Consider the following 10,184-nt stretch of genomic DNA (forward strand, 5'->3'; position numbering starts at 1 on the left):
GTCAGAGTGTGTTGAGAACAACTCTTCATGCTGTGAAAACTAATCACACAAGATCTTTCATTCTTTAACCTATTCTTTTAAATTCCGGTCAGAACTATTGGATGGTTATGTGCGTTATCATCTCCAACTTACCAGTGACGGAAAAGAGGAAATGCAATTCTACAACATCATTCACCACCAAATATTTGATGTACTTAATTTTTACCGACCAGTGAAATTTTCGATCATATCCTAACTCCTCCTACGTCTGAAAATGCTTACATGTTACTTCATTTGAATTGGGAATACACGCCCCTCAGATAGCGCCTCAAATGTCCTTACCAACATGTCTAGACACTCTAAAGAAGAGAAGTAGCGTCCGGCTGGAGACAGCATTGTTTTCTTGAAGACTCCGTGTTCTGTTTATCCCTTTTTGTCTGATTTCTTTATTTTTATAACATTTTTTCACTTAGTAAAGATGTTTTGCGATGCTTAATGTCTTTTCGTCATGATCGAATCTCCTGTTTTCCGTACTTATTCAAGAATTGTATTTAGTTCACTTGAATATTGTACAGACTAGACAAGTAAAAGGAAATTACGATGCCAAGACCGGAGAATATTTATTATTCTCAAGTGTTTTCTCCTTCTAGGTGCAGCTGGTTCCTGTAAACGTTTTTCTTAAACAAGAATTCTTTGTTTTGGTAATGGCATTTTGAACGTGAAGAACGATGTGTAACGTGGAGAGTGTACGATAGTCTCGAAGAGTAGATGGATTTCGAAGAGAGATGTTGCAACACAGATAAGATCTCTTTTGTACATTGGACTTTATTCCACCGCTGTGATCTCCTACAACCCACAACTGTCAACGTACTATTACAACTAAAGCGCGTTTGAACAAGGTTATCATTTGAGGAATTTGATAGTCATCATGCACCTTTGTCGTATTGAACACCTTGAAGAAGTTGTGTGTGATAAGGAAACATCAGCCAGAGTGGAATCCCAGAATTGGTCACAAAATAACGAAGATTAAATGTTATTTAAGACGATCCCTAATTTTGTTAATGGATTTAATAAACGTATTAAATCGCTCATTACGTTATTGTTTAGTAGTTCTGATAGAGAAATTAGAGCTATGAAAATGTTCTGTTCAGTTTTGGATAGAAAGAGAAAAGACTGAGGAAACAAAACTCTGCGTTTTGCACGTTTAAGGGCAATTGAACGAGGTGTGGAAACGTTGAATACTGTGGGCTCGATAAAGTCTTTTAAAGACACGTAAGCACATTGGAAAAATACTTTTGGCCTAGGTAGACAAAGGAGAGTGCTATATTATTTATAGTTATTGTTTAAGCTGTCATTATATCTGCGTTTGTTTAGACTGCGAAATAGAAATTTTGGAACGTTATCGTTTTATTTTGAAAATTTGAACAGCAAAAAAATCGAAAGGGAGGTGCTTGTGGTGTAGTGGTTATCACATCCGCCTCACACGCGGAAGGTCCCAGGTTCGATCCCTGGCAGGCACATTTCAAACGATTCGTTTTTTTTCAAATCAGATAGTGAGAACGTGGAACGATATTTTCTTTTTTAACATCAGGGTCAGAGCGTGAGTTGATTGAGAGATATCAGACAATTTATCGAGTTTCCCCCTACACTTGTAACCACTTTCAGAAATTCCTGTGACTGTTGTGTGATAAATCAAAACAGGAACGTTATTACTTTTGAATATAATGCGTGCACTGCTGCGAAATTTGATGTGCTGAAACGGCCTTCGCGTAATCATGTCACGTTCGACGAAGTATCTGACCAGCAGTTTACAACTCTTCGATAAAATGGGTTAATCGATAAACCTCGTGTAGCTTTGCGCGAAATAAAAAAAAACAACAACTTTATTCTTATTAACAGTAACGTTTTCAAAAATATATCCAGCTGTTTACATTAAATTAGACAAAAATAATTAAATAAACTAAATAATACTATTATGAATAGTTAAATAATAATAATTACGTAGACTTAGAACGTTGGACAATTTAAGCCTAACTACAAACGAAAAGGACATCAAAAAAAGAAATTTTTAAACGTTTACTTGTATTATTAGCGCCATCTGTCATCGAACAAAATAAGAAAAATGACTCACTTATCATCGTGTAATGTTTATAATTAAATGTAGCCTATGTAAATAATAAATTAAATAGAAAATAATATAAAAAGACTAACATAGCGGTCTTAATTTTCAAACCAATCTAATTTTTATGTTTGGTAACAGAACGTTAGGAAAAGTTTGACTTCTAAACTTAATTCAAAGTTTTCTTAGAAACTTATTGCACATATTTGTTTTAAAAAACTTTACATTTCAACGATAAAACACAGCTATTCTCATGAAAAATTATATTCAATATTTTCGGTGATAACCATAAAAAAGAGCTTTTTCTTATTTTAAAGAGATAAATTTATTAAATTTACTATCTTTAATATAATTGTTCTTACCTTTGTCACTAGATATCAGATAAAATATTTATAAAGAGTAAAAGCCAACTGAAGTTGAAATACCTTTTGTTTGTTTGTTTTAAATTTCGCACAAAACTACACGAGGGCTAAATGCGCTAGAGGTCACTAATTTAGTAGTGTAAGACTAGAGAGAAGGCAGCTAGTCATCACCACCCACCGCCAACTCTTGGGCTACTCTTTTATCAACGTATAGTGGGATTGACCGTAACATTATGACGTCCGCACGGCTGAAATGGTGAGCATGTTTAGTGCGACGGGGATTCGAAGCCGTGACCTCAGGTTACGAATCGATCGCCTTAACCCACCTTGCCATGTTATGCCTAAGAAAAAAGCCCATAACGCCCCTTTGTAGCTTTGTGCGATATTCAAAACAAAACAAATACAATTATAACAATAAAATGGAGAAAAATTGTGTGTTTTTTTCACGAGTGTAGGAAGGAAAGTGAAATGGTATGATAATTTTTATTATTATATTTACTTAGAAAAATAATTGAATACCTTTATTCCTGCATATAAAATTTCCTTTTCTTAATTATTTATTTTGCAGAATTGCCTATAATTATGCCTTGTATTTTGTATCAAACTTTAATTAATCACAGGAAATCCAATGTAACGAAGCCAACCAGGCATGTTGTGTTACTTAGTGTGCTTAAACTCTGCTTGTAAGGATTCATGATTCACCGGTTTTTTTACTTCAAAAATGCTAGGGTGTGCTGTAAGGGTCAAATCCCCATGTTAGGCTAGGATACTGATAGAGTTGGCGGTAAGTTCGTTTGACCAGTTTCATTTCTTATCTCCATCGACTTTAAGCTAGGGAGTTCTGTTAGCTTTTCGCGTAATTCTGAATCAACCGTTCAAAGTTTCAACGAAACCCAATGTGAAAAACATTAATGAAACTTATATTTTGAGTAGTGCTCGTTTTGGTGAATATTGCGTCCAACCTGAAACGACATTTTATACCTCAGCAGCTTGTGAAAATGTTTCACTTCGTTTGCCCTCTTTACAATTTCAGTTTTAAATTTTGGAGAAAAACTGAGACGAACTGTTGTCTTGATAGTGTATTGTACATGTTTTCTTTGGTAGAATATGTTTCCAAGCAATTCTGTATCTAAGTTACCATTGCCAACAAACCATTTACTTTAGCAAATTCAAAGTACTAAGCTGTTTATATAATGAATAGTCTTTAAGTTAATAACTTATTTTCGTACATTGCCACCTATTCAACAGTTTTGTTTCTAGGATAAACGTGACGACGTTCTTTAGTTAATTATTATTGGCTTAAACACTTCTTGCACGAAGTCACTTCTTTAGAAAAATGTAGTTGTCTTGATTTAATCATGTGATTCAGTTTTAGTTAGGGGCACTATTAATTAATGTTATTCAGTTGTAGCTATGTATTGTTACATTATTCAATTACATTACTTAGGTTTACTTAGTCATGGTAGAATCAAGGTGTTTCAGTTTTATCTATGTATGGTAACAAGCACTATTAGCATTATTCACATACATAGTTAGTTACATACACACTAGGTGCCGTTACATTAATGAAGCCTATTTTACTATTAATTGAAGGAAGTAATCTTGTAACATTTCTATTTATAACGTTCAGGCTAATTCTTTAAATAAATAATAAATATATTTAGTTCGTATTAAATCGTTATTAACTCTAATACTTGAAAGTTATATTCAAAGATAAAATCGATTGTAGATGAAAACGTTTCTATTCTGAAATCAAAAGTTAACCTCATTTCAACATGTCTCTTGTATACAATTTCTGTGTTATTTACATGTTACACCAGACATGCTCGCCCTTTCAGCCATGGGGGTGCTATAATTTGATGGTCAATCCCACTATTTATTGGCAAACGAGTAGCCCAAGAGTTGGCGGTGGGTGATGATGACTAGCTGCCTGACTAGACGGAAGTTATGAAAAAATCAAGTTTTCAAATTAATTATAAATTATTATTTTTTTATTATTACATTTTAATTTAAAAATAGTAATTACGAAATGCTAACTTATTTATAAATGATTTATTTCGCTTAAATTTTTAGTGATTTGAATAATTTAATATATAGACTATAAATTGTGAATAAGTTACAATTTTGCGTGTATTTTGAAATAACATGAATTGCGACTACTTCCTTTATGCCATGAAAGAGGTCCATGTAACATTCAAGAATTTTTTAAAATTATAAATATGATATTTTTTATTCAGAAAATTATTCATGCAAGAAATACTTATAGTTTAAAGGATATATTATGTAACAAATTGTTTTAGTTAGAAATAAAGCCTTTTTTGTAGGTAAAAAAGCTCAAATCAACTCTAAAAAGGAAACATTTTGATTACGTACGATATATTAGACTGCTTCTGTTTTAATTAATTGCAAGTTGATGACGTCATAGGCCCACCATGGCCAGATGGTTAAGGCGCTCGACTCGTAATCTGAGGGTTGCGGGTTCAAATCCCCGTCGCACCAAACATGCTCGCCCTTTCAGCCGTGGGGTGTTATAATATGACGATCAATCCCACTATTCGTTGGTAAAAGTGAAGCCCAAGAGTTGACGGTTGGTGGTGATAACTATCTGCCTTCCATCTAGTCTTACATTGCTAAATTAGGGACCGCTAGCGCAGACAGCCCTCGTGCAGCTTTGCGCGCAATTCAAAACAGAAACAAACTAATGTCATAGTTACCTGATACTTAAAAACTAAATGTTCTTTTAACATATATTGTAGAAACATGGCTTCCATTTGTTCTATGGACCATACTCCTTTGTTGTTAACTTGAAATGCTTATTTAAGAACATGGGTTTGTCCTGTAGAACTAGAGATTTAGGACCAGGTAAGACGGACAAAAATTTTCCAGACAAATGGATAGGCCGTGGTTCTGTAACATCCCCGGCACCCATGAAATGGCCCGCAAAAAGTCCGGACTTGACAACATGTGATAATTCTCTTTGGGGATACATAAGGGCATTGTGTCTAAACAACGTTATAATTCTAATGATAAGTTGAAGGCAGCTGTTACTGCAGCATTTGGAACAATAACCCCTGCTATGTTGAGGAAAATGTCTCACAGAACATGGCGTCGCATAATATTATGCAGCGAGAATGAGAGACAGCACACAGATACACTGGATACATAAGATATATGGATGGGTAGGGACTTACGGGCCACCCTGTAATATCTCCTACTGGTTAGTTCAGAAGACATCTGGTTTTGGAAAAAGTTAACATTTTCTTACATGAAAATGTGTTTCCATTAGATACTTACCATTTCACACAGAGATTATATCTTCTGTAATCATCTGCCTTGAGTATCTGCATGACACTAATTTCTAGGCAACTTCAACCTAAACTCATGTGATTCTTATTAATTGATAATGATGTTATTGTTTACTAGCTCCCTCTATACTGCTCCACTCATGAAATTTCATTATTGAAGAGGAAATAAGTCGTAATTACCAAAATGAACACATACGCATCATAAAACTTGTGAGTGAAGCGGCTATTTGATAGGCAGATCATGACACAGATGATCTGTTTTCAAGTTCATCGCTTCAAATACATGAGAATCTATACAGCAAATCCATTGGATAGATGCCGAATCATGATGGTTGAGTGTTTTAAAACACAATCAAAGATTTCATACCTGCACTATGATTGATGTAAAAAATCACCACGAAATTATCATAATCAGACAATTCACTAGTAGTGGTAAGGAATACAAACATGTCCAATGAAAGAACAGAGGTCGGGCACACTGATGTAGAGGAACCACTTATGCTGGTACATATGTTTAAGATGAGATTGTAGTTCAATGATGTATCCGAATCAGTAAACATTAACATTTCTGAAGAGGTGTGGGTTTGGTACGATTCAAAGTGAGGGAACCAAAACAGTGGTAATGGATTATCTAGCCAAAACATGAGTTTCTCGAGCACAGTAGGAAACAGGGAAAATGGTTTGGTGAAGAGGATAAAGTATTGGGTAGGAGTGAGTGAGGATGTGAACATTTTGTCAATTCTTCCAAAACGGGTTTCCACCATCAAATAAATGAAGATATGACTGGAGGACTCTTTCCATGAGTATGAAAACAGAAGGCTATCTTGCATGTAATAACGAAACCATAGACCAAGTCAACGGAGATGTAGAGCAAACGCACTGACCACGTGACTGAAATATAGGAGGCAATATAGTGTTTGAAACAATAAAATATAGAACCAATGGATGAAGAAAAGGAAGCATCTACAGAACTCAGCAATGGGAATAGGAAGAAAGGCATTTGAGATATAAACCTGAATATGGAGTAATGGTCCAATGAAGTGAAGAGAACTTTTCTAAATGAAAACGTTGTACAGATTAATAAATAAATCCCCTCCGTGTCTTTTTAAGGACACCAAGTAAAACCTTGTTAGAGAATTGGTAAATTTCTTCACACCCAAAGAGAGCAGAATAGATTCTAAACAGGATGAATGTGAACAGGTTGAGAACTGATAGTAAGGGAGAAAAGAACTAGAGTGAAAGCCTATGTGTAAGAATGGTTGTAATCCATCCGTTCCTTGACATATAGAACAAGCCACACCAGAAAATAGGAATGAACAAGAATCATTCCAAAGGAACCAGCATCTCTATGAAGTACTTCTGACATGAAATGAAGACGTAAAGTGCAAAAAGGCAAACAAGGAAGGTTCAGGAAAAGACAGGATAATTGTGTACTGGATAGTTGAACTGAACTACATGGGTCAGCTTTCCAAAAATTCAACATTTATACCACAGTTTGTGAATCTAGATAGTGCATGTAAACATAACTATAATCCTTAATGTAGGAATCAGTAAGACTACGAGGACCAAACATATGGTCCTGGAAATGTAGTTGGTCTAAAAAGAAATCAGTATGTATTCAAATGTAAGTAAATGATGAAAAACAAGTAATGCATCAGGATCAGATTTATACAAATGAGTTTGTGAAAGACGGAAAAAGACCTGGAATGGAATATACATGAGAAGTTAAGCCTGCATAAAGAGAGGATGGTAATACTGTCCTCAATGGGAAGTTCACAAAGCCTTAGAAGTAGATGAACGTAAATAAACAAGCTGACCTCCTGCTAAATTTTTTATTGAAAGCGAAGGGATGAAAGAGAGTCAAATAGATGTGAATGAAGTTGCAGACTACATAATGCTGTTCACTAATATATGAAACGTGGCTGTCACGTCATCAACACGTAACTGTCCTTTCCTCGCCACTGTTGAAATGTCACTTACGTGAAGAAATTCTTGTCTCACAAAGGATAGAGAAATAGTAATACGGACTTCTAAGTTACTAAATGAAGAAATGTAATTCAAAAAACAAAGCAAATCTTTGTTATTAAAAACTAATAAATTTACAAAACAATTTTTTTAAGTCTCACTATAAAAAGAACTAGAAAATAGGAAGTTGGTGTTTCTAAATTGTTGGAAGACATATGCTGAATTATAAGAAGTCTCATGGGCTAAGATGACAATTGCCTAAAGAGCAAATCTCTAAGGCAAACGAACAGAGAAGATATCTTAACTGTGTTAAATGCTTATCTTGTTTCAGAAAAAGCTGTAACAGACAAAGAACCTACCAGTCGGCTGAGAATCTCCTTTCATACCATCTCCTGCAGACTGGTTCTTTAGAGATCTGGTATGGAAAGGAGGTGGACCAGTTTAGATATATTGTGTTGGCTAGAATGTCCCCCACCCAATCATGGGAAAGAGGGTGGACCACTTTAGATGTAACGTTTTAGCTCGGATGTTTCCCACCCTACCATGTGAGAAAGGTGGACCTATTTAGATGTATTGTGTTCGCTAGGATGCTCCCCACCCTATCATACGAAAGAAGGTGGACCCGTTTAGATGTATTACGTTTGGAAGGATGCTCCCCACCCTATCATAGGAAAGAAGGTGGACCCGTTTAGATGTATTGTGTTTGCTAGGATGCTCCCCACCCTATCATAGGAAACAAAGTGGACCCGTTTAGATGTATCGTGTTGGAAAGGATGTTCCCCACTCTATGCTGGGAAAGAAGGTGGACCCCTTTAGATATATTGTGTCAGGAAGGATGCTCCCCACACTATCCTGGGAAAGAAGGAGGACTATTTATGTGCATTGTGTTTTATATGATGCTCCCCACCCTATCATAGGAAAGAAAATAGACCCGTTTAGATGTATTGCGTTGGGAAGGATGCTCCCCACCCTATCATAGGAAAGAAGGTAGACCCGTTTAGATGTATTGCGTTGGGAAGGATGCTCCCCACCCTATCATAGGAAACAAGGTAGACCCGTTTAGATGTATTGCGTTGGGAAGGATGCTCCCCACCCTATCATAGGAAACAAGGTAGACCCGTTTAGATGTATTGCGTTGGGAAGGATGCTCCCCACCCTATCATAGGAAACAAGGTGGACCCGTTTAGATGTATTGTGTTGGAAAGGATGCTCCCCACCCTATCGTGGGAAAAAAGGTGGACTATTTTACATGTATTGTGTTTGCTAAGATGTCCCTCCCTCCATCATGGGAAAGAAGGTGGACCAGCCAGGATATTTACAGCTAAAAATGTTATTTTTACACCCAACGTAGTGACCCGTACTTTCAAGATGGGAAAAGAGTGTACCTAGTTTATGTGTTATCCCACTAGTGTGTTCCTCCAAGAAGAGAAGTCACACTCCAAGGGCATCTTGTGGACACTTTCCGAGGACTGCTCATCTAGGTTCCTCCACCAAGTCAATATGAGCTTCTCAATGTGATTCCTGTTATTTTTTGGTAAGATATCGTAGTCAAAGTTGATGTTTTCTTACACTGAAAATATATTTCCCATTGATACTTTACTCTCCTCACACTTCTGGTACTTCTTTTCTGTCAACTTTGAAGATTGTGTTCTACAGTAAATAGGAAGCCAGCTTCCAGCTTTGATAGTAGAGTATGTTTCAGTGAAGCGTTGTGCTTGTTTATTTACATGCTACAACGCAGATGAACCGAGTTGAAACGTGCGGTAGATGAGAATTTCAAGGCTAGTGGAACCAAAAATGGAAGGCTGCACTGAACAATAATAGCTGTTATGTGAGAACAAAAAGATATTCTATCGAAAATAGTATGAAACTAGATATTTAGACTACGTAAATAATGTGGTATAATTTTCTATGTGTGTATAGTTTTAAGTGTTTTTCAAAACTATGAACATTTTGCGAATCTTATTATATTGTCCTTCCAAAACAAAGTTTGTGTCAGCCAATCAAACATTTCCAATACTCTGAATTCATCCAATTAATGTGGCAGACAAACAGAAATATCTTTTCTCCTTCGTTTCTTCTTATAGTTTCCATTAACACTTGAACCACTAATTTCAAGTTATCTCAGATAATTATACTGCAGTATATTTGGTAGAATTCTGTAAATCAAAACAAACCATTAACCATGAATATAACTGAAAACAAAACTCAACAATTGACATGACAAAGGATAATGTAATAATATCTAAAATCAATATTTAAATAAAATCAGGACTAGTAACTTTATATCAAGTACAAAGTATCTGAATAAAATATTAATAAATAAATTGTTGAAAAATATATTGTGAAATAAACATTTTTTCACGTATAACGTGAAATAAAACTAAATTATAATATGTGTGTGTTATTTCTGTAGTAAAGCCATATCTGTTGTGTTCACTGATAATAATTTAA

At 35.4% G+C, this 10,184-nt stretch overlaps 1 non-coding gene across 1 annotated transcript; it reads left to right on the forward strand.

Annotated features, from left to right (window-relative positions):
* The first annotated feature begins 1,426 nt into the window (after positions 1 to 1,426).
* Positions 1,427 to 1,499, forward strand: TRNAV-CAC (transfer RNA valine (anticodon CAC)). The gene has a single exon. It is a non-coding gene; the product is annotated as a tRNA-Val (tRNA).
* Positions 1,500 to 10,184: the final 8,685 nt, after the last annotated feature.

This window comes from Tachypleus tridentatus, chromosome 5 (genome assembly GCF_004210375.1).
Source record: "Tachypleus tridentatus isolate NWPU-2018 chromosome 5, ASM421037v1, whole genome shotgun sequence".
Taxonomy (NCBI): Eukaryota; Metazoa; Arthropoda; class Merostomata; order Xiphosura; family Limulidae; genus Tachypleus; species Tachypleus tridentatus.